At 42.2% G+C, this 24,386-nt stretch overlaps 1 protein-coding gene across 4 annotated transcripts in view; it reads left to right on the top strand.

The window, feature by feature from the left end:
- The window catches only part of TMCC1 (transmembrane and coiled-coil domain family 1), a 165,617-nt gene that overhangs the window by 11,026 nt on the left and 130,205 nt on the right, over positions 1-24,386 (top strand). For 3 of the 4 annotated variants that reach the window (XM_080675590.1, XM_080675587.1, XM_080675585.1), the window contains exon 2: positions 2,835-3,080. The gene's annotated coding sequence lies outside the window, so the exon portion shown is untranslated. Of the gene's footprint in view, positions 1-2,831; positions 3,081-6,640; positions 6,835-24,386 lie in introns of all 4 variants that reach the window. The other variant, XM_080675586.1, reaches the window with a different exon arrangement.

Raw genomic sequence — 24,386 nt, 5'->3', positions numbered from 1 at the left:
TGCTGGATTATATGGTAATTCTAGGTTTAAATTTTGAGAAACTGCCATGCTGTTTTCCCCAGTAGCTGTACAATTTTACATTTCCACCAACAGTACAGAAGGGTCCCAATTTCTCCATCTTCTTGCCAACATTGTTATTTATTTACTTTTTAATTAGTAGCCATCCTTATGAGTATGAGGTTGGTATCTCATTGTGGTTTTGACTTGCATTTCCTTAATAAATAGTTGAACATCTTTCATGTGCTAACTGGCCATTCATGTATCTTCTTCGGATAAATATCTATTCAAGTCTTTTGCCCATTTTTTAGTTTAGTTGTTTGTTTTTTTTGTGGTTGAATTATAGGACTCTATTCATATTCTGGATAATAAATACTTATCAGATATATGATTTGCAAGTATTTTCTCCTATTCTGTATTCTTCTGGCTGCTTTCAGAATTTTTTTTTCTTATCTCTGGTTTTAAGCAATTTGATTTTGATTACTCCTTGGTTTAATTTTCTCCAGGTTTTTGTGCTTTGTGTTTGTTGAGCTTGCTGGCTCTATGGGTTTATAGTTTTCATCAAATTTGGAAAAATTTTGGATATTATTTTTTCAAATCCTGTCCCCATCTCCTTAAGATTCCAATTACACATTAGCTCCTTTAGGTTGTCCCATAGCTCGCTGATGTTTTACTCTTTTTTTTCCAGACTTCTTGTATTTCAGATTTCATTTTGGATAGTATTTATTCTTATGTTTTACATTCACTAATATTTTAGTTTGCATTGTCTTATCTGCTATTAATCCTATTCATTATGTTTCATTTCAGCCCACTATATACAGTGTTAGGCAAAAGTAGGTTTACACAATTTTGAGTATGTGAAAACAGTTTATTCTTACATTATTATTAATTTCCATATACTAGTAAACAACTGTAAACCTACTTTTGCCTCACTTTGTATTCTATAATTTGTAGTTTGATGGAAATGCAGTGATTTGGCAGTAATCAAGAAGTATTGCCTTAATTTGATGCCAAAATATAACAGATTCCTGCCCTAGCTGGTTTGGCTCAGTGGATAGAGTGTCGGCCTGCAAACTGAAGGGTCCCAGGTTCGATTCCGGTCAAGGGCACATGCCCGGGTTGCAGGCTCAATCCCCAGTAGGAGCGTGCAGGAGGCAGCTGATCAGTGATTCTCTCTCATCATTGATGTTTCTGTCTCTCTCCCCATCTCCCTTCCTCTATGAAATAAAAAAACATATATATTTTAAAAATATATATGACAGATTCCTAAGTCTGTAAGATATCCGACAAGGGTGCAGAAAACCACCCGATGTGTCCAATTAACTTTGATTTCCCTTCCTTTCCACATTACCTTTGTTTTTCTGCCAGACCTATATATATGTATTTTTTGCATGATTATTCTATATATTCTGCTGATATAGACATCTTAATTAGTTGTTATACAATATTTGTTTTATTTTTTCTTTATTATTTATTTACTTAATCTTTAATGTTGAAAGTACAGATGTCCCCTTTGTTTTTTGTTGTTCTATTTTTATTTTTCCCATTGACCCTCTCCACCCCACACCCGCCCCTCCCACGTTGTCACCACACTATTCTCTGTGTCCATGGGCTATGCACATATGCATATAAGTTCCCTAATTAATCCTCCTCTCCTTCAATATAATATTTGTTTTATAAGAGTGCTTGGTCTTGCCCTAACCGGTTTGGCTCAGTGGATGGAGCGTTGGCCTGCGGACTCAAGGGTCCCAGGTTCGATTCCAGTCAAGGGCATGTACCTTGGTTGCAGGCACATCCCCAGTAGGGAGTGTGCAGGAGGCAGCTGATCAATGTTTCTCTCTCATCGATGTTTCTAACTCTCCCTCTCCCTTCCTCTCTGTAAAAAATCAATAAAATATATATTAAAAAAAAAAAAAGAGTGCTTGGTCTTATTGCCAGACTACCTAATATTATTTGTCTGTGTTTGGTTGTATGATATGGTCATCATCTATATATATATAAAAGGCTAAGTGACTGTCCGACTGACCGACCATCCGACCGGTAGCTATGATGTGTAATGACTACCAGGGGCCAGACGCTCAATGCAGGAGCTACCAAGCTGTGGTGAACCACCCTCTTAAAATCTGGGACCTCTCGGGATGTTGGAGAGCCAGTTTTGGCCTGATCCCCGCAGGCCAGGCCGAGGGACCCCACCTGCCAGAGGGACCCTGCTCACTTGGCAGATGCCTTTTGAGCCACGGCGCTGCCCCAGGTGCGGCCAGCTGGGGCGGGACCATGGAAGGTTGGTTCCAGGGTGTGTCCAGCTCATCTTGCCCAGTCCCACCCCGCCCCGCCAGCCACCTTCTAATTAATTTCCTTTCAATGTGCACGAATCCGTGCACCAGGTCACTAGTCTTACTATAAAAAACATGAAATGGAGAGCTGGATCACCTGCTGAAGTGTACCTTTGTTGTTGTTTTTTACATTTTTTTTATTGATTAGAGAGAGAGGGGGGGAGTGAGAAAAACATCCATTTGTTGTACCACTTATTTATGCATTCATTGGTTGCTTCTTGTATGTGACCTGACTAGAGATCGAATCTGGAACCTTGGCTTATTGGGACTACACTCTAACCAGCTGAGCTACCTGGCCAGGACTGACGTGTACCTTTGATTGCTGCTGTCTTTGATAACCCATTGTCAGTTGGCTCGCCCACTTGTATTTACCTCCACTTGATCTTTTAATATTCACTAATACCAACTTGAAAAATGTTGAGACTAATGAGTGGTAATTGTTTGCCAGTCACTCATTTGCATTCAGTAGTATTTCTTTCTCCTCTTACTCCTTTGTCCCAGCAGGTATTACTCTCTTCAGAAGACACAACTGCAGTTAGCACTTTCTTCAGATGCTGACACTTGGTGAACAGCTGGTCTTGATCACAAGATTTAGAAGACAGTCTCCATCCTCCCAGATTGGATCTCTTTTCATATGGATCTTCTATTTCTATGTCTTTTTAAAAAAATTTTTGGGAACATTTTGGATTACAACATTTCATCCTCATCTATGCAAATAAAGGAAAGCTGTTGTGCTGGGATTTTGAGGAGGTATGTCTTTTTTCTTTTATTGCAAAGTTGCATCACTTAGGCAGTCAGAGCCCTATAAAATAATGATACCTTGACTTTCCTCTTTAGAATTCAGTTCTCAATTCACTGGTTTCATCTACCTTTCTATTCTCCCTTTTTTCTAGCAATTGTCATAGCTTAATAAGAACTTTCTTGATGTGCATTATAACAGCTAATTCCTTAACTTCTTTCTAAATGTCATTGGACTTTGGGTTAGACTTATACTAATAAGTGACAGGAAGCAGTTTGAATTCTTATTCCTCAAGTTGAGATTGTGACTTTTTTGAACTGAGTTTGTATCCATTCTGCATAGACACTGAATGGTTTGGGAAAGCTTAGTATCTTCAGCATAATATATGGCTATGTGATTTTATAGTCTGTTTCAATATCATTTGCAAGAGGAGGTATGATAGTGTAGAAATCAAGAGACTTCATTCCCAGTTTTGACATTATTATGTCATGCTTTTAGGGTTAAAGTATGTTTTCTCACCTCTAGGCTTTTTGTTATTTGCTTTACACAGACCTCAAAGGATTGTTGAGGATCAGATGAGAACATTTGTGTGGAAGACTATTTTGTTGATATATACTGAGTGGCCAGATTATTATGATCTCTGAATGCATAATAATCTGGCTACTCAGTGTGTGTGTGTGTGTGTGTGTGTATGTGTATTAGAGGCCCGGTGCATGAATTCGTGCATGGGTGGGGTCTGGCCAGCCTGGCCAGGGGGAGGGGACATGGGCGGTTGGCCGGCCTGCCTACTGGTCGAACTCCTGGTCGAGGGGACAATTTGCATATTAGCCTTTTATTATATAGGGTATACACTGAGTGGCCAGATTATTATGCGTTCAGAGATCATAATAATCTGGCCACTCAGTGTAAAGCAGTGGTTTTCAACGGGTGTGCCACAAGAATTTTTAAAACATGCAATACCTAACTATTTAGTCAGGAGCACTGACGTCTTTTCCCTTAGATTGTTAATAAAAAAAATGACAGCAGTCAGCACAACAGTAGCCATCCAGTGTGAATGCCCTGTCTTGAACCATAAATATATAGGTCATACAATAGAGTTGCATCTGTTGGCCATGTTGCATAATAAGATTACGTCTGATTCATTAATTCTTGGTACCAGAAATCCTTATATACAAACTAGAGGTCTGGTGCACGAAATTCGTGCAGGGGTAGGTTCCCTAGGCCTGGCTGGTGATCAGGGCCGATCTGTGGGGCATATGGCGCGGTGATTGGGGGTCCCCACTGGCGCCCACCTTGGCCGGCCTGGCACCGCCTGCTCGCTGGCCCCGCCCTCTGCCCCCCGCCGTCGCCACTGGTTGCCTCCTTCTGCAGGGCAACCGGCGGGGCGACCGGGGGGCCCCTGCTGGCACCCACCTTGGCTGGCCTGGGGCCTACGGGCTGGGGGCAGCGTCTGCGTTGAGCATCTGCCCCCTGGTGGTCAGTGTGCATCATAACGACCAGTCATTCTGCCGTCAGTCAATTTGCATATTAGGCTTTTATTATATAGGATATAGGCACCTAATTTTTAAAAAAGCCACTTTGGAGCAGAAAGGGTGGGTAATTACTATTCTTTTTTGGAAACCAATCAAAATTACGTCTATTTTTCGGGTGTGCGGGAGACAAAACATTGATGTTTTTCTCTCTGTCCGTTTCTCTTCCACTCTCTAAAAATCAATGAAAAATATTCTTGGGTGAGGATTAACTATACTAACTAACTAAATAAATAAAAAGTTGATTTGTCTTATGTGATACTGAGAAAATGTCAGTTTGAATGGTAAGGGACCATTTTACACAAACTTACCAGATAGTATTTTGTAGAGAAACCTTATTTGTTTATTGTTTTATGCACTTAAAAATATTGAGTGGTACTGTGCTCTGAGCACTGGGCAAGAGAACTGACAAAAATACTGTCTTCTTAGAGCTTATTCTATATAATCCTATATAATAAAAGCCTAATATGCAAAAATATGCAAATTGACTGAACGGCGGAACAACCGGTGGAACGACTGGTTGCTATGATACACACTGACCACCATGGGGCGGATGCTCAATGCAGGAGCTGCCCCCAGCCCGCAGGCCCTGACGGGCGGCAGTGGGGGGCGGGGCCGGCAAGTGGGTGATGCCAGGCTAGCCAAGGCGGGTGCCAGCGGGGGGCCCCCGATCACCCCACCAGTCGCCCCACAGATTGGCCCTGATCGTTGGCCAGGCCTAGGGCCCCTACCCATGCACGAATTTTATGCACCGGGCCTCTAGTATACTATATATATTATATGGAGAGCTAGACTAGACAAGATAAATAAGTAAAAATGCAACTTTTTAACCTATGATGACAAGTTCTAATGAGAAAAGTAAAAACAGGAAAGAGGAATAGGACATATTGAGAGGAGGGATTGAGTATTCACAGACAGTCTTACAGATAAGGTGACATTTCAATAAAGGCTTGAAAGAGGTGAGAGAAGACAAAAGAAGAGCATTCCAGCCATAGCAAAAGGCAATTGCAAATGTCCTGAGACAGAAGCTTGCCTGAGGAATGGCAAGGATCTGGGAGGATGGGTACTTATATTGTGGTGCCTTATGCAAATACTTTTTAAACTTTAATGTGCACATGAATTACCTAAGGTGTTCTTGTTAAAATTCAGATTGTAATTTTGTAGGTCTGAGGTGGGGCCCATTTCTAATAAGCTCCCAGTTGCTGCTAGTTCTGTTGGTCCTTTGCAGGACTTTAGCTTTTATGCTGAGTGAAATGGGAAGTCTTTGGAGGGTTTTTGGGTAATGGTATGATATCTGATTTCCATTTTGACATTATCATTATTCTGGCTGCTGTGTTGGTAATGGATTGGTGGTGGAATGGGCAGGGGCAAAAGTAGGAATAGCACCTGGGCTACTGCTGTAATCCAAGTGAGAGAAGATGACCATTTGCACTAGGAGTAGCAGTGAATATGGTGACACATGGTATGATTCTGGATATATTTTTCAAGTAAAGACAACTAGCTTTGCTGATAGATTTGATGTGTGCTGGGAAGGAAAAGATGGAGTTCAGGATGAGTTCCTGGAAGAATGCCATTGCCATTTAATGAGATGGGGGAGCCTGAAAGGAATAAGTGTGGAGGGAAAGAACAGTTCAGTTTTGGACATAATACATTATAGATGACTATTAGACTTAGTAGAGGTGTTGCATAGGTAGTTGGGTTTATGAATATGGAATACAGGAGAAAGGGTCCACTGTTGTCAAATAGAATATATTTAAAGCCAGGAGCCTCGATGAGATCACTAAGGGAGTAAATAGAAACATAAGAAAGAAGAGGTTGGAGGTCATGAAGATGGAGGCTGGCAGGACGGAGGTGAGGGAGAGGAGTATGAAAGGAGAGTGTGTGGATGTGTGTGGTGAGGGTTTGAAAGGAGAGTGTGTGGATGTGTGTGGTGTGTGTGTGAGTGAGTAAGGGACAGTTAAATCTCTGTAGGAGCAGCAGGGGCTGGCAGACCAGGTTCTTTTGGATAAGGAGAGACTACCACAGCTGTGGGTACTCCCCAGATTGCAGGACTCAGGCACGGAGCCCACGCCATCTTGAAGGGGAGAACGGCCTTTTTTGGAACTCATCAGCACCACCAACCGGACAGGCCTTGTAACTGCCCTGTGACCCAGCAGCCACTCCAGCCAAAATCCTGCTGCCCCACCCACAGACCTGCGGACCCTGGGACCTCCACCTCCAAAGGTGCACCACAGCAGTAAGTGCAACCTCCCCCTCCCCAGCGGCAGAACTCCGGACCACATTGGCGCATTTCCAGCGTGCAGGCATCCAGGGCACACCACTCCATAGGCAGCATCTGGGAGCCACTGGGAGCCCCCGCGGGTGTGATTTTGTACAGACAAGGGCGCGCGGCCCTGCAGTAGAAATTCTGAACTCCCTCTTCCTGAATAACTGCCCACGGACACCCCAGCAATGCAACTTCAGTGCCAGGGCCCCTCAGAGTGTGTCAGAGCTCTGTGCAGGCAAAGGCACTTCCACACGCACGCATTTCCAAGGAGCAGGACCCCTGAGCCCATCTACACACAGCACACTCGGGGGAGCAGCTGTGAGACTCTGCTGGGTGTGATTCTGCACAGACAAGGGCGCGCTGCCCCGCAATAGAAATTCGGAATTCCCTCTTCCTAAATAACTGCCCACATTCACCCCAGCTGCTCAGCCTCAGTGCCAGGACCCCTCAGAGTGCGTCAGAGCTCTGCGCTGGCAAACGCACCTCCACAGATGCGAATTTCCAACAGGCAGGCACCCTGAGCCCACCTACCCACAGGGCGCTCGTGGGAGCCACTGTGAGCTCTCCCTGGGTGTGATCTTGGACAAACGGGCACACTTCCCCCTGGCAGTAGAAATTCTGAATTCACTCATCCTGGATACCTGCCCACAGGAACCTCAATTACACGGCTACACTGCCAGAGCCCTTCAGAGTGCTTCAGTGTGCCTCGCAGGCGAAGGTGCCCCTTTGAGCTGCCACTGGGAGTAAGCGCCTATCCACCACAGGCACAGCAGCAAAAGCTGAGTCTGCCCACCCCACAACTACAGAACTCTGGACACCACAGTCACGCCTTTCCAGAGTGCAGGCCCCCTAAGCCCCATCACCCCAACAGACGGTTCCTGGGTGCCACTGTGAGTCCCTGCTGGGCACACATGATTTCAATTAAGGGTGCAAGACAGCAAAAATTGGGACACTCCCATCCACGGCTGCTGACTTCTAGACACCGCAGTTGTGCCTCTCAAGCTCGCAGGCCTACACCAAGAGAACCCAAATAGCTCAAGTAGGGAGCTACACTAGATTACCAAGCCCAGGAGAACTGAGAGATTACACCAGTAGCACCATCCCCAAAAGAACCTGAGTAGCAAAGCAATTGGATCTGCAATTAAAACATTACAGGAAAACATGGAAAGACAAAAAAGCAATTCCCAAAGGAAAGAAAAAGAGGAATCTCCAGAAAGGGAGTTAAATGAAATTGAGGCTAGCAGCTTATCAGAGAAAGAATTCAGAGTAATGGTTATAAGGATGTTTAAACAGCTGGATGACAAATACACACAACTCAATGAGAATTATAAGGAGCTGAATGAGAATGTCACCAACATGAAAAGGAACCAAGAGGAGATTAAGAACGACATAGCTGCAAGAAAGAGCACAATGGAAGTCTTAAACAGTAGACTAGAAGAGGCTGAGGACCGCATCAGCAAATTAGAAGACAAGGTAGAAAAAAACACACAAACACAGCAGCAACTGGAAAAAAAGACTTAAAAAGCAAGAGGAGAGCCTAAGGGAGCTTTGGGACAACACAGAACGAAACAATATTCGCATAATAGGGGTACCAGAAGGAGAGGAAGAGAAGTAAGGAATAGAAAACCTGTTTGAAGAAATAATGACAGAAAACTTCCCTGATATTGGTAAGAAAAAAAACATGTAAGTCCAAGAAGCACATAGAGTCCCAAACAAGATGAACCCTAAAAGACCGACACCAAGACACATAATAATTAAATTGGCAAACACCAACAACAAAGTAAGAATCTTAAAGGCTGCCAGAGAGAGACAGAAAGTTACCTACAAGGGTTCTCCTATTAGAATATCAACGGATTTCTCAACAGAAACACTCCAGGCCAGAAGGGAATGGAATGAAATTTACAAAATGATGCAAAGCAAGGGTCTGAACCCAAGAATACTATACCCAGTAAGGCTATCATTCAAAATTGAAGGTGGAATCAGGAGCTTCACAGACAAAAAAGGCCTAAGAGAGTTTATCACTACCAAGTCAGCAATGCAAGAAATGCTAAAGGGACTGCTGTAAAAAGAAGAAAGAGGCAAGAAGAAACACAAACATTAAGGAAAAATATGACAACAAACATTTACTTGTCAATAATAACATTAAATGTAAATGGATTAAATGCATCAATCAAAAGACACAGGGTAGCTGAATGGATAAGAAAACATGACCCATATATTTGCTGTCTGCAAGAGACCCACCTCAGAACAAAGGATTCACACAGACTGAGAGTGAAGGGATGGAAAAACATTTTTCAGGCAAATAGAAATGAGAAAAAAGCTGGGGTTGCAATACTTATATCTGATAAAATAGACCTCAAAGTAAAGGCCATAACAAGAGATAAGGAAGGCCACTACATAATACTAAAGGGAGCAATTCAACAAGAAGATATAACTCTGGTAAACATATATGCACCCAATACAGGAGCACCCAAATACATAAAACAACTTCTGGAAGATATCAAGGGAGAGATTGATAGCAATACAGTCATAGTAGGGGACTTTAATACTCCACTGACACTACTGGATAAATCAACTAAACAAAAAATCAGCAAAGAAACAGCAATTCTAAATGACACACTAGATCAGATGGACTTAATTGACATCTTTAGAACATTTCACCCCAAAGCTACAGAATATACATTCTTCTCCAGTGCACATGGAACATTTTCAAGGATAGACCACATATTAGGACACAAAGTCTCTTCAAATTCAAGAAGATAGAAATCATATCAAGCATCTTCTCAGATCACAATGTCATAAAACTGGAAATCAACTACAATAAAAACAATCCAAAAAAATTAAACACTTGGAGACTAAATAGCATGCTATTAAACAATGACTGGGTTACCAGAGAGATCAAAGAAGAAATAAAAAACATCATGGCAACAAATAACAATGAAAACACAACAATCCAAAATCTATGGGACACAGCAAAAGCAATCTTGAGAGGGAAGTTCATAGCTCTGCAAGCCTACTGCAAAAAACAAGAAAGAATGGTAAATTATCTAACCCTACACCTCAAAGAATTAGAATGAGCAATAAGAAAAGCCCAGTGTAAGTAGAAGGAAGGAAATAATAAAGATCAGAGTGGAGTTAAATGACATAGAGACCAAAGAAACAATACAAAAGATCAACAAAAACCAAGAGTTGGTTCTTTGAAAGGATAAACAAAATTGATGAACCTCTCGCCAGGCTCATGAAGAAGCAAAGAGAGAGGACCCAAATAAACAAAATCAGAAATGAAAGAGGAGAAATAACAACAGACCCCATAGAAATACAAAAGATTGTTAAAAAATATTATGAACAACTCTATTCCAACAAACTGGACAACCTGGAGGAAATTGACATATTCCTAGAAAAATACAACCTTCCAAAACAACCAGGAAGAATCTAAACATCTCAATAGGCCAATAACTATGGAAGAAATTGAAGCAGTCATTAAAAAGCTTCCAGCAAACAAAAGCCCACGGCCAGATGGCGTCACAGGGGAGTTTTACCAAACATTCAAGAAAGAACTAAAACCTATCCTCCTCAGACTATTCCAGAAAATTCAAGAGGAAGGCACACTTCCAAGCTCTTTCTATGAAGCCAGCATCACCCTAATACCAAAACCAGATAAAGACAACACAATGAAAGAGAATTATAGGCCAATATCCCTCATGAACATAGATGCCAAAATCCTCAACAAAATTCTAGCAAATCAGATCCAGCAGTACATCAGAAAGATCATACACCATGACCAAGTAGGATTTATCCCAGGGATGCAAGGATGGTACAATGTCTGAAAATCAATAAACGTGATACGTCACATAAACAAATTGAGAGATAAAAACCACATAGTCATATCAATTGATGCAGAAAAGCATTTGACAAAATCCAACACCCTTTATTGATAAAAACTCTCAACAAGGTGGGAATAGAAGGATCATACCTCAACATAATAAAAGCTATATATGATAAACCCACAGCTAACATCATACTCAAAGGGCAAAAACTAAAACCATTTCCCCTAAGAACAGGAACAAGACAGGGATGCCTACTCTCACCACTCCTGTTCAACATAGTACTGGAAGTACTAGCCATTGCGATTAGACAAGAAGAAGAAATAAAAGGCATCCAAATTGGAAGAAGCAGTAAAACTGTCCTTATTTGCAGATGACATGATACTGTACATAGAAAACCCTAAAGACTCCACCAAAAAATTATTAGACTTAATAAATGAATTCGGCAAGGTAGCAGGATACAAAATTAACGCCAAGAAATCTATGGCATTTCTATACACCAACAGTGAACTTACAGGAAGAGAGACTAAGAAAACAATCCCATTTACCATCACACCAAAAAAATTAAGATACCTAGGAATAAACTAAGGAGACAAAAGACCACTACTCAGAAAACTACAGGACATGGAAAAAAAGATAGAGGAAGACACAAATAGATGGAAGAGCATACTGTGTTCATGGATTGGTATAATCAACATCATTAAAATGTCCATACTACCCAAAGCAATCTACAGATTCAATGCACTCCCCATTAAAATACCAACGGCATATGTCACAGACCTAGAAAGAACACTCCAAAAGTTCATCTGGAATAAAAAAAGACCCCGAATAGCCACAGCAATCCTGAGAAAGAAGAACAAAGTAGGAGGGATCTCAATACCAGATTTCAAGCTGTATTACAAAGCCACTGTTCTCAAAACAGCCTGGTACTGGCACAAGAACAGGCATATAGACCAATGGAATAGAATAGAGAACCCAGATATCGACCCAAACCACTATGCTCAATTAATATTTGACAAAGGAGGCATGAACATACAGTGGAGTCAAGACAGTCTCTTCAATAAATGGTGTTGGGAAAATTGGACAGATACATGCAAAACAATGAAACTAGACCACCAACTTACACCATACACAAAAATAAACTCAAAATGGATAAAGGACTTAAACATAAGACGGGAAACCATAAAAATACTAGAAGAATCCACAGGCAAGAAATCTCAGACATATGCCGAAGCAATTTCTTCACCTATACCACTGCTAGGGCAATGGAAACTAAAGAGAAAATAAACAAATGGGACTACATCAAAATAAAAAGATTTTGCACAGCAAAAGAAACCATCAACAAAATAACAAGAAAGCCCACTGTATGGGAGAGCATATTTGCAAATGTTATCACTGATAAAGGTTTAATCTCCAATATTTACAGGGAACTCATACATCTTAATAAAAGGAAGATAAACGACCCAATAAAAAAATGGGCAACAGACCTAAATAGATTGCTATTGTTGAGAGTTTACAATTTTATATAAATAATAAAAAGTAAAGCTTGCTATAATATAGACGGCAGGACTTTGTGTGTTAAAACTAGGTTGAGTCTTTAGCTCTGTCACTTGTCGTGTGCAGTGGGAAATTTAATGAGATTTAATTTTCACATCTGCTATTGGGGACAGTATCTACATTTTAGAGTTGTATATACTGGAAATAATTTATCCTAAGCTTAATGCTTGGCACAAAGATGACATATATATTTCATAAAATTAGTGCTAATTATTATTTTGAGTAATTCTGACAACATTGCTTAAATTTTTGGGTCTTCATATATGTGCAGCAAGGTAAAGTGAGCCATTATATCAATAAATCCATTTGTATCTCCAAGCTTTACAAATATAGACTAGGAATGAATTACTGGTGTGTGTGTGTTTTTCCATACCACAACTCTATACTGTTGTAATTAGCTAGTTAATTTTAATAAAGGAAAGAAAGCAAAGGTAAGTCAGACATTGTAATTGAGGTCACCTGGGAAGCTTCAACAGCGAGCTCCAGCTTCACATAGTATTGTTCCTACTAGGGGATTAATAGTCCTTTCTTCCCCCTCCCTGGACTGGATTGTTGGGGCGGGGAGGGAAGGGGGAGGAGAAGGAGATAGGCACATGCACTGTAGAAGTGGTGGGGCAGGGGAGTTGCTTGCCTGTCGTCAGTCTAGCCTGGGGAACAATGGATTGGCTTGGGGGTAAACCCCAGCAAAGCTCAGAAAATCTTGGAAAGTTGATTGGTTAGTTTGAAGAAGCTCCTGTTAAAATCCCAAAGAGTTCCCTCTTTCTTGTCCTCTCTTGCTCCGTGCATGACCTACACACATTGTGCATTCACACATTCTCTCTCCATAGCCATGTGGCCTTAGCAGGCACATAGCCCATGGCCGTGCTGACTCCACACGCAGGATGCTGGACTTTAATATGAAGCAGAAATTGTGGGCAGTGGCCTGACACATTCTGTGGCAGGACGGAGGGAAATGGGACATTAAAAACTCAGGGGTTTATTTCTACCCAAATAGATATTACTCATCCTCCCCTGAGAGTCTCAGGAAATTCTTTTCCTTGTGATGTTGCAAGAACTCCATTTCCACCCATAACAACCAATTGTCCAATTCTGTAACACTGAGTTTCTGACAATGCAATTCTCTCTCTCTCTACCTGTAGTTAGTGTCAGATCCTACAAGTTAAAGGGCTCAGTTCCACAAGACTGCCCCCATTGTAGATGCCTGTTGCAAGTCCTGGGCCACCTGTGCTTTGCAACAAATTCTGGCTTCTCTACAAATTTGGGGGGTTCTCCCAACCCCCTCCTCAGATTTCATAATTCCCTGGGTTGACTCACAAAACTCAAAAAACACTTTGTTTACAGGTTTATTATAAAGGATACAACTCACAAACAGCCAAATGTAAGAGATGCATAGGGGAAGGTATGGGAAGCTTCCATGCTCTCTCTGGGCTCACCACCCTCCAGTACCTCAGAGTGCTCATCATCCAGAAGCTCTCTGAACTCTTTTGTTTAGGGCAGTGGTCGGCAAACTGCGGCTCGCTAGCCACATGCGGCTTGCGAGCTGCGGTTTGCCGCTCTGTTGACTAACGAGTTTGCCGACCACTGACCTACACTCTTGATTCCAATAATTACAGGCTGTTGTTCCTTGTGATTAAGCCCCTATCCCAGTGGTTGGCAAACTCATTAGTCAACAGAGTGGCAAACTGTGGCTCGACCACTGGTTTAGGGGATTTTGTGGAGGTTCCATTACCTAGGAATGATTGGTTAAATCAATGATATTGATGATTAACTCACTTTCCAGCCTCTCCCTTTCCCAGATTGGAGGCAGGGCATGAAAGTTCCAACTTTCTACTCACATGCTTGGTTCCTTTGGCAACCAGCTTCCATTCTGAAGCTATCTTGGAGCACACCCAGGGTTGCCTCATTAGCTTAAACTCAGGTATGGTTGAAAGGGATTTTTTTTTTCTTTCCTTTTTTTTAAGTCCTCACCTGAGGATATTTTTCCATGGATTTTTAAATATATTTTTAAATTGATTTCAGAGAAGAAGGGAGAAGGGAGAGAGAGATAGAAATATCAATGATGAGAATCATTGATCAGCTGCCTCCTGCACACCCTCTACTGGGGATTGAGCCTGCAACCTGGGCATGTGCCCTGACCAGAAATTGAACCGTGACCTCCTGGTTCATGGGTTGACGCTCAACCACCGAGCCACACTGGTTGGGCTTTACATTGATTTTTAGAGAGTGGGAAAGACAGACAGAAATATCGATGTTAGAGAATCACATCGATTGGTTGCCTCCTGCATGTGCCCTGACCAGGGCCTAGACCGGGAAGGAGCCTGCAAGTGAGGTATGTGTCCTTGACCAGAATTGAACCTGGGACCCTTTGGTTCGTAGGCCAGTGCTCTATCCACTGAGCCAAACCAGCTAGGGCGAAAGGGATTTTTTTATGAATAAAAGAAGAGACTTATCCCTCAGGAAATTCCAAGGGTTTTAGGAGCTCTGTATCAGAAATTAAGGATGAAGACATATATTTCTTACACCACACTACTTTTACATAAAACTAGATCTTGATTTTTAGAGCAGAGGGCTGAGTTCAGAACATCAGTATTGAATTCCCTCTAGGTCAGTGGTTGCCAACCTTTTGGACCTCACGGACCACCGGGTTGGCGACTGCTGCTCTAGGTCATTGATATGTTTTTTTATTAGGCCATGGTGCTACAGTTTTGATTCTTGGTAATGTAAATAACATTTGTTTTGAGATCCTTGGATGAAAGGTGCCATTGAAACAGCTAAATGCCATATTCCTGAGGGGTTTTTATCAAATTTCAGTATTGTTTCTTTTTCTGCCTAGACTTTTGCCCTCAGATGGCTGTACTTTAATCCTGTGACAGAGCTAATTCTTTAGTGGGATGTGACAAAAACAGATCATTTTTCCAACAGGATAAGGCTCATTTTTCTAAACTATTGGCTCATGAAACTTGGGTAGAGATGTCTTTTGATGGTCTTAACTCTTTTTAATGGTAAACAACAGCATGTGCATTTTTATAGTTAGATCAGGAAGGGTAAATTATTTGGAATTCCAAATTCTTTCCTACTTCACAAGTTGTTTTCTCTGCCTGCTTATTTTAACATGCTTGTTAAAGATGTGGATACTGTTTTGCTCTAATACAGAAATTTCCTTAGAGAAAATGTAAGTTTTAAATTAATATTTTAAATGTTTTTGAGCATCTATGGGATGTATCATGATATGCAAGAGTGGGCACTGGTCTAACATAGTGCCTAGCACTCAAGTAAATATCTGTTGCTCTTCTGGGAATTAGAAGCTTCAGTTTCTAGCCTTTGCTACCAGTACCTGTATGACCTAATTCTAATCTCTTTTCTCATCTTTAAAATTAGAATCCCTTCTAGCTCTGATGGAGTGATTTAGTTCATTCTTTGCCCCCCGCCCCCTTTATTTAAAGTTAGTTTCAGTATGGCCTTGAAGTCAAGTTTTCTTGAAAACAAACACAGAATCACTAGATAGGCTGAATGGCAAGTGTTGTTGTGAAATAGCCCATTCTCTGGCTTCAGTTATTTGCTTGGCTATGTATGTGTTCTTTCTTTACTCTGGTAGTTAGATTTTTTTATTCATGCTAGGTTGGGACTAGATACTTATCAACAAGCACATTTCTTAACACCTATCCAAAGAGGATGGAGTGGGAGTGAAACCCGAAAAGTCGACATTTGTGCTACTTGTCACTACCAGAACCAATAAGTAGAGACAAGGATTGAAGCTTTATGGGTGCTATATTCAGATGACTGGCGATCTGAGAAGATGGTGGGTAATGTACCCTAAACACCATCTTACATGTCATCTCAAGTTGACCTTTTTTATAAGAAGAAAAGTGTAGGTGAAGGGTTTGGAATTGAGGAAAACGTAGGTAAGGGGCTTGGAATTCAGGGAAAAGGTTAATCAGATAAAAGCTGCAGTCAGGTGATTTTCCTAGCATCCCTTCATCTGCTGACAGGTGATTCTTTAGCTTTGTCCTGGCAGCTGACATTCTCTCTTGGAGCGCAGTGGATCTCTTGCAGTCCTCCTGGGACTCCAAGGTTCCTGGAACAATAGTTTTCTACATCTGTTAATTACTAAGTTTATTAACTATGTAGCTAACTTCTTGGGGTCCCCATCAGGAGCTTCATGGAGTGCCTGATCATTTTTCTAGTCAGATATCCCTAAATGGTACCATGTTCAGAAAAACATTATTTAAACTGTGCGGTGTGTGTTTTTGATTGTTGAGATAGGTTTAGAAAAATCTGGCCAGTTGACCAAACTTTGTCAAAATGTTCATATATTTTTCCCATGTTTTAAGTAGTATGTCATGTTTCGACAATGAATTATAGGTATACTGAAGAAGTGTACTGTTATAAATGTTAATTTTCTAATCTGATTTTATTTGGAGTTTGCTTAATTTCTTCCTGTACCTAGAGAATTTGCATTGCTCATTCAAGGATTCTGAAGTAACAATTGCCTTTTTCTTTTTTACTTTGCAGAAATAAGTGTTTCTTTTCCAGTGCTTTAGTAATTAGGTTTTTCTTCCTGAAATGAGATGATAGACTTTGCCATTTAAAAAGTAAAATAAATTTAAGTTTAAGATTGATGTCCATGTTTACAGGCCCCCAAATTTTTCTAGGTGGTCTAATATTTGCTAGTAAAATGAAAAACAAAATAATATACTCTTTTTTTCTGGTATATGGCAATGTGGAAGCAAAGGATGATTAGGAAGCCAAAAATCTAAGATATATTTATTTAGATCTACCATTGAGTTAGTAAGTATTCATTGAATGCCAACTGTGTGCTCATTATTGTTATGGACTTTGATATGACACTTCTCTTCAGGAAACTTTCCAACATAGAGGAAAACAGCTAATTTTTGAAGGCCGCTCAATTTGTAGTATGTAAAATCAAAGAAAGGAGACAATAGGTGAGTGCTGAAGTGGTTAGAGGAGGATTTGATTTGTGACCTCTATTTTTTAAAAAAATATATTCTTTATTTCAGAGAGGAAGGGAGAGGGAGAGAGATAGAAACATCAATGATGAGAGAAAATTATTTTATTTATTTATTGTCTAAAGTTTTACATAAGTCTCCTTTTTCCCCGCTTAACACCTGTCCCCCTCTCCAAGAGAGAATTATTGATTGGTTGCCTCCTACAAGCTCCATACTGGAAATCGAGCCCGCAACTTGGGCATGTGCCCTGACTGGGAATTGAACATGACCTCCTGGTTCATAGGTCGACCACTGAGCCACGCCAGCCGGGCTGTGACCTCTCTTTGCATAAATGTTGCAAAAAGGAATAACATTGCAGGTATGAAAAATAACATGAATGAAAGGATGGAGACAAATTAATCTTATATTGTGTTTCTGCATTCATGAGGCTAGCCTAATCCATTTGTTGACATTTCAAGCTTAGTTGTTGTTTTTTTAACCAAGAAGTGAGATTTATTGGGGGACATTAGTGTAACAGTCATCACAAACGTAAATATTTGTAGCACTTTTAGAATTTAGTATACCATGTCTTGTAATTTGTTTCCTTATAATTAGCTTTAGTGAGAATCTCTGTTGCTAGAAAACTTTATTTAGTATATATTATGAGGGGACTTTTATGAAAAATAATTAGGTGTTGGGTAAGTATAAAAAAATTAAAAGTTTCCTGCTTAGGTAGAGTTTACAGGATCTGCTAATATTTGAAGGATATTTTCCATTAGCTTATTGTCTTTTTAAAATTTTTTGTTTTTTAAAAAATTTTATTGTTGACAGTATTATAGATGTCTCTTATTTTCTCCTTTTTGCCACTCTTCACCCAACCCCTGACCCACCCCAGGTCTCCCCCATGTTGAGCTTATTTTTGAGTAAGGTCAGTTTAAGATACAAAGGATGGTCCTGGCCAGTGTTGTTCAGTGGTTAGAGCGTTGGCCTATGCACCAGAGGGTGGCTGATTCAATTACAAGGGCACTTACTTGGGTTGCAGGTCTAATCCCCATCCTGGGGTGCTAGTGGGAGGCAACCAATTAATGTATCTCTGTTGTATCCATGTTTATCCCCACCCTCCTATCCCCAAGCCCCTTTTCCCTTCCTTCCACTCTTTCTAAAATCCTCACTCCTCGGGTGAGGTTTAAAACAAACAAACATATAAAGGATGAATTTTGAGAGGTAGAGCTGAAATGAAATGGGGAGGTTGGCCCCCCCACCCAATTTGTAGATAGAATGAATTGGAGGGGGAAGAGACTTGCATAGGTAAGGACTATTGGAAGTATCATATTGTAATTTTGGAATAAGAGGAAAGAAGTGTACAAAAATAACTTTTCCTGTCCTATTGTGAGAATAAACATCTGTAAAAATATTGTCTATTGATAAAGATTGCTCTGTCAAAACATGTTTTATCAGAAATATTTCAAGTTTCAAACTGAAACTTTAAAAAGTCAGTAGAATGTGGCAAACCTTTATTTTATGACTAGAGGCGCGGTGCACAAAATTCGTGCACAGGGGGAGGGGGTGTCCCTCAGCCCAGTCTGCACCCTCTCCAATCTAGGACCCCTCGAGGGATGTCCGACTGCCCGTTTAGACCCGATCCCGGTAGGATCGGGCCTAAACGGGCAGTCGGACATCCTTCTCACAATCCAGGACTGCTGGCTCCCAACTGTTCACCTGCCTGCCTTCCTGATTGCCCCTAACCGCTTCTGCCTGCCAGCCTGATCACCCCCTAACCACTCCCCTGCCAGCCTGATTGATGCCTAACTGCTCCCCTGCCACCCTTTTTGCCCCTAACTGCCCTCCCCTGCAGACCTGGTCACCCCTAACTGCCCTCCCCTGCAGGCCTGGTCACCCCTAACTGCCCTCCCCTGCAGGCCTGGTCCCCTTCAACTGCTCTCCCCTGCAGGCCTGGGTCCCCCCTAACTGCCCTCCCCTGCAGGCCTGGGTCCCACCCAACTGCCCTTCCCTGCAGGCCCAGTCGCCCCCAACTTCCCTCCTCTGCCACCTGGTCACCCCTAACTGCCCTCCCCTGCAGGCTTGATTGCCCCCAACTGCCCTCACTTGCAGGCCTGGTCCCTCCCAACTGCCCTCCCCTGCTGGCCATCTTGTGGTGGCCATCTTGTGTCCACATGGGGGCAGCCATCTTGTGTGTTGGAGTGATGGTCAATTTGCATATTGTTCTTTTATTAGATAGGATTTTTTTTCAGCAAATAATATTGAATAAATCCAGTATATAAATTTTGTATGTTTCTTGTAAATAATGCAAAGTGCATTGAATTTCTGATCTTCCTTGGATCTGTGAGCCCAGAATTCTGTCTGTAGTAAATAGTAAAAATAGAACTGTGGGCCTTTGTATCTATTAGAAGGCAAATGATGACCTTAAAGCATAAAGTGCATTTATTTCATAATCTGTGTTTAAAAAATCAGTGGGGCAAAGATCAAGTTAGGGTGTCAGGGCACCATAATAGTGGGTGTATTTCATTTTGATATGCATATCCTATTCTGTTATTGATTAAGATCATGAGAGTCCATAAACTATGGTGTGTGGTAACTCTGATCTCTGATATTAAGCTTCATATGGTAACTCCCAAATCTGCATCTTTAGTCTAGACTCCCTACTGGTTCTTGAAACCTAATGTCTTCCACCAAATTCTTTAGCATTTTGCTATGATCTCTTTGCATTCCCATATCCCTATTATTACTCTTATTTTACTTATCTTAATTAATGGCTTATCATCCACTTAGCTGACTAGTCCATGAAACTCAAGGTTATCTCTGATTTCTTCATGTTCCTGGCCTTTATATTGGTCAGCAAATGTATATTTTACTTCTGAAATGTTTCTTCTTCATTGAGCTTTTAGGATGTTCATTTGTTCACTCATTCATTCTTTCATTTATTCTGACACATTTATTGAACTCATAAATATGTGCTAGAGCCCTAGCTGGTTTGGCTCAGTGGATAGAGCATCGGACTGTGGACTGAAGGGTCCTGTGTTTGATTCCGGTCAAGGGCACATGCCCAGGTTTGCAGGCTTGATCCCCAATCGGGGGGTGGGTGTGCAGGTGGCAGCCAATCAATGATTCTCTCTCATCATTGATGTTTCTATCTCTCCCTTTCCCTTCCTCTCTGAAATCAATTAAAAAAATATAGCTTAGACATTGTACAAGGTACTAGGGATATAATGGCAAATAAGATAAATGTTTCCTGCTCTTGTAGAGTTTATAATCCAAGCTTTCATTTCCCCTGCATCCTTTTTGAGGTATTGTGATAGCATTTCTTATATTTTTCTGGTTATAATTATAATACATACTTATTTTAAGAAGTGCAAGGACTATTTTATAATAATCCTTGTTAAATGTATAATATTTCAGTATTAAATATATAACACTGAAAGTGGGAGACTTCCAATTTTTTCATCCACCAGATACCACTGAGAAAAGAAAATCTGATATCATTTCTCTAGATTAAAAAAAAAAAGCATAGCTAAAACTTTCTAATGCATCACTAGTCTTTCCTCTCTTTCCTATTGATTACAAATGCTAACAGAGTATCTTGAGTTCTAAAAACATTTACTTTTCATAAGAGTTTATGTAAAATGAGAGGTTACAATTATAAGTGATCCTTAAGGTCCTGTAATTCTTTGATTTATTCTAATCTTTTGAAATGTCTTGAAGCTGTTAATGATTTGCTGAGATATGGCAGATGATTTTCAGAAAGTTGTGGTTTTAGCATTTTAAAACTTATCCCCATTTATAGAGGCAGCTGCGGTAGAATAATCAGGAGGTTTAAGTTTCAACTCTTCTACTTGCGGATTGTGTGACCTTTACCATGTCACTTAAGCCTTATTTCCTCATCTATAAAATCAATCTATCTATATAAAAGCCTAAGCGACCATTTGACCGGTAGCTATGATGCTCACTGACCACCAGGGGGCAGATGCTCAACACAGGAGCTGCCCCCTGGTGGTCAGTGCGCTCCCACAGTGGGAGCGCCGCTCAGCTGACCAACGGGCTCCAGATGCCAGGCTCATGGCTGGCAAGTGCAGCTGCAGTGGCTTGAGCCTCTTCCCTGGATACTCTCCCTGCGTGCCTCTCAGGACCTGGACTGGGATTGGGACCAGCATTGGGACTGACTGGGCGCGCGGCTGCTTCTCAGTCATGGGCCTGCCGGTATCACCTTAGGATGGGTAAGCGGAGACCGCAGCGGCGGGGCAGCAAGCCTACTGAATGGTGGCAGCAGCAGGCACAGTGGGGCTGGGATGAGCGGGAGCAGCACGGTGCCTGGCCTGGGCTCAGGCTCCTCCCTGGCTGCCTGCTGCTTCACACACTACTACATTCCTCGGGACATGTAGGACTGCTGGTTTCGGCTGATCCCTGCAGGCCAGGCTGAGGGACTATCGGGCATCTAGTGTAAAATAATAGCAAGAATCTCACAGGAGTGTTATGAGGATCAAATGTGTTGATGTGTTAAGAAGTACTTTGAAACTATAACATGCTGTACAGATGTGAGGTGTTGCCATTAGAGGTCTCTAAATCTATAAAAAGCAGTTTCATATTAGTATTAGCTTTTGTCTTCAATTTAGTGGCTCTTCTGCCTCCTATAAATTTGTTTATAATTAGGCTCAATTGGTGATTTCCTTTTTTCACTAGATTGAGCCAAAAACTGTGAGTGGCACTTAGAAATTAAGTTTGTACCAGGTAATGAGAAACACCTGTTGTAGCATTATGAGTGGGAAGATGCTGCCACCACTGCCTATATAGGTATTGCCTAAAATACGTGTTTTATGTTGTACTTACTGCATACTAGGCCCTGTTCTGAGTGTTTTATATTTCATATTTACAATCCTCCTATATAATAAAAGGCTAATATGCAAATTGTTGCCTCGGGAGTTTGACCGGGAGACCGGGAGTTCGATTGCTCGCTATGATGTGAGCTGACCACCAGGGGGTGGCACGGAACATGGCAGGAGACCAGTGGTGGCAGCAGGTGCTGAGGGAGCGAAGGAAGGAGGTAGGGAGGCTGGGAGGCGGGGAACTGTGTGGTGGCAGCACGCAGGCAACGAGGGAAGGAGGAGGCGGGGAGGCAGGGAGCCGGGGAACCTGATGGGCCCTGATTGCTGGCCAGGCTTAGGGACCTTACCCGTGCACGACTTCCGTGCACTGGGCCTCTAGTAACTCTATAAGGGTGGGTACTATTATAACCCACGAGGAAATTGAAGGTTAGCAAATTACTTGTATGGTTGTAATTTGCTAACCTTCTAAACCTTTTCTTTTGCATATAGCTCAGGTTGTTATGGTTGCATTTCACACATGTGCACTTGACACATTTGTATTCTAACCACATCTTTGCAAATGATTACTTCTGTTAGCTTTCAGCAATTGGTTTTTGTAAATTTTATCTTTGACTACCTCTAGAATTCACGGTAAAAACAAAGTCAAAGAAAATCAAGAAAATACAGTAATGTTTAGTCCATTTGACTTTATTTTTTAGCTAACACTCCCTACTATCAGTGTGCCATTTTTGGCCCCTATTCATAGTCTTGCATGTTTGGTACTGACAGTAAGGTTTTCCTTTAGCCAACTAAGATTGGAGTTGCTATGTGTTCTGAAACTTAACTCTGTACACTTACTTTTCAGAGTTCCTGTAAGAATATCTTGATGGCTCAGAGACAGAGTCATCTTCATGTTTTGTCTTACTAGCTGCTACTAGTTTCATGAATCAACTAGTTGGGGGGAAAGTTAGATAATTTCACTGGAGACGACAGGGTTAAAACTTGAAAGTCCAATGGTAGTTAATGTTTATTGGATAAGTTAAAAAACATTGCTTTATTTGGGAACACATCTCCATTCCTATCTGTCCTTGTCTCTGTCCCCTGGCAACCTAGTATCTAGTTTTGTCATTTTGAGGATGCTTTACATAAATGGAATCATCCTATATAATAAAGAGGTAATATGCAAATTAACTCTCATGCCCTCACAAGACCAGGGGGGTTAGTGAGGGGTGACCAAACGACTGCACAAGCAGGCTGCGTGGGGCGACCAGGCCGGTAGGGGGGTTAGTGAGGGACGACCAAACGACTGAACAGCAGGCTGAGTGGGGCGACCAGGCCGGTGGGGGGGGTTAGTGAGGGATGACCAAATGACTGAACAGCAGGCTGAGTGGGGTGACCAGGCCGGTGGGAGTGGGGGGCCGTGAGGGGTGACCAGGTCAGCGGGGGGGGCAGTTGGGTATGACCAGGTCAGCAGAGGGGGGCAGTTGGGGGCGACCAGGCTGGTGGGGGGTGCAGTAAGAGGTGACTAGGCCGGCGGGGGGGGGGGCAGTTAGGGGCAACCACGCTGGCCAGGGGGGTGCAGTTGGGGTGACCAGACTGGCAGCGGGGAAGTTGGAGGCGATTAGGCTGGCAGGAGGGGCAGTGAGGGGGCGACCGGACCATCAGGGCGGGCAGTAAGGCGTGACCAGGCTGGTGGGGGGGAGGCAGTTAGTAGTGACCAGGCCGGCAGGGAGGGGCCAGTTCGGGGCAATCTGGCCAGCAGCAGGGGGCAGTTAGGGGCGACCAGGTCGGGGTGGGGGCAGTTAGGGGCGATCAGGCTGGCATGCAGAGGCAGTGAGGGGCGATAGGCAGGCAGGCAGGTGAGCGATTAGGAGCCAGCGGTCCAGGATTGTGAGAGGGATGTCCAACTGCCGGTTTAGACCCGATCCCCGGGATTGGGCATAAACTGGCAGTTGGACATCCCCTAAGGGGTCCCGGATTGGAGAGGGTGCAGGCTGGGCTGAGGGGACCCCCACCCCCCATGCACGAATTTCATGCACTGGGCCTCTAGTATAATATATAATCTTTTGAGATTGGCTAAGCATAATGCCCTTCAGCTCTATCCGAGTTGTTACATGTATCATTATCAGTAGTTCCTTTTTATTGCCGAGTAGTATTCCATGGAATGGATGTACTAGAGTTTGTTTAAACATTCACCTTTTGAGGGACATATGCGTTGTTTCCAGTTTGGCATATTACTAGTAATGCTGCTATGGAATTCATGTACAAGTTTTGTTTTGTTTGCTTTGTAAATTGATTTTTAGAGAGAGAGAAAAGGGGAGGGAAAGAGAGAGAGAAATATCGATCAGTTGCCTCCCCTGACTGGGTATCGAACCCAC

Source organism: Plecotus auritus, assembly GCF_963455305.1.
Source record: "Plecotus auritus genome assembly, chromosome: 6".
Taxonomy (NCBI): Eukaryota; Metazoa; Chordata; class Mammalia; order Chiroptera; family Vespertilionidae; genus Plecotus; species Plecotus auritus.
The sequence above is the reverse complement of the archived record's forward strand: the minus strand, read 5'-3'. Positions and strand labels throughout refer to the sequence as shown.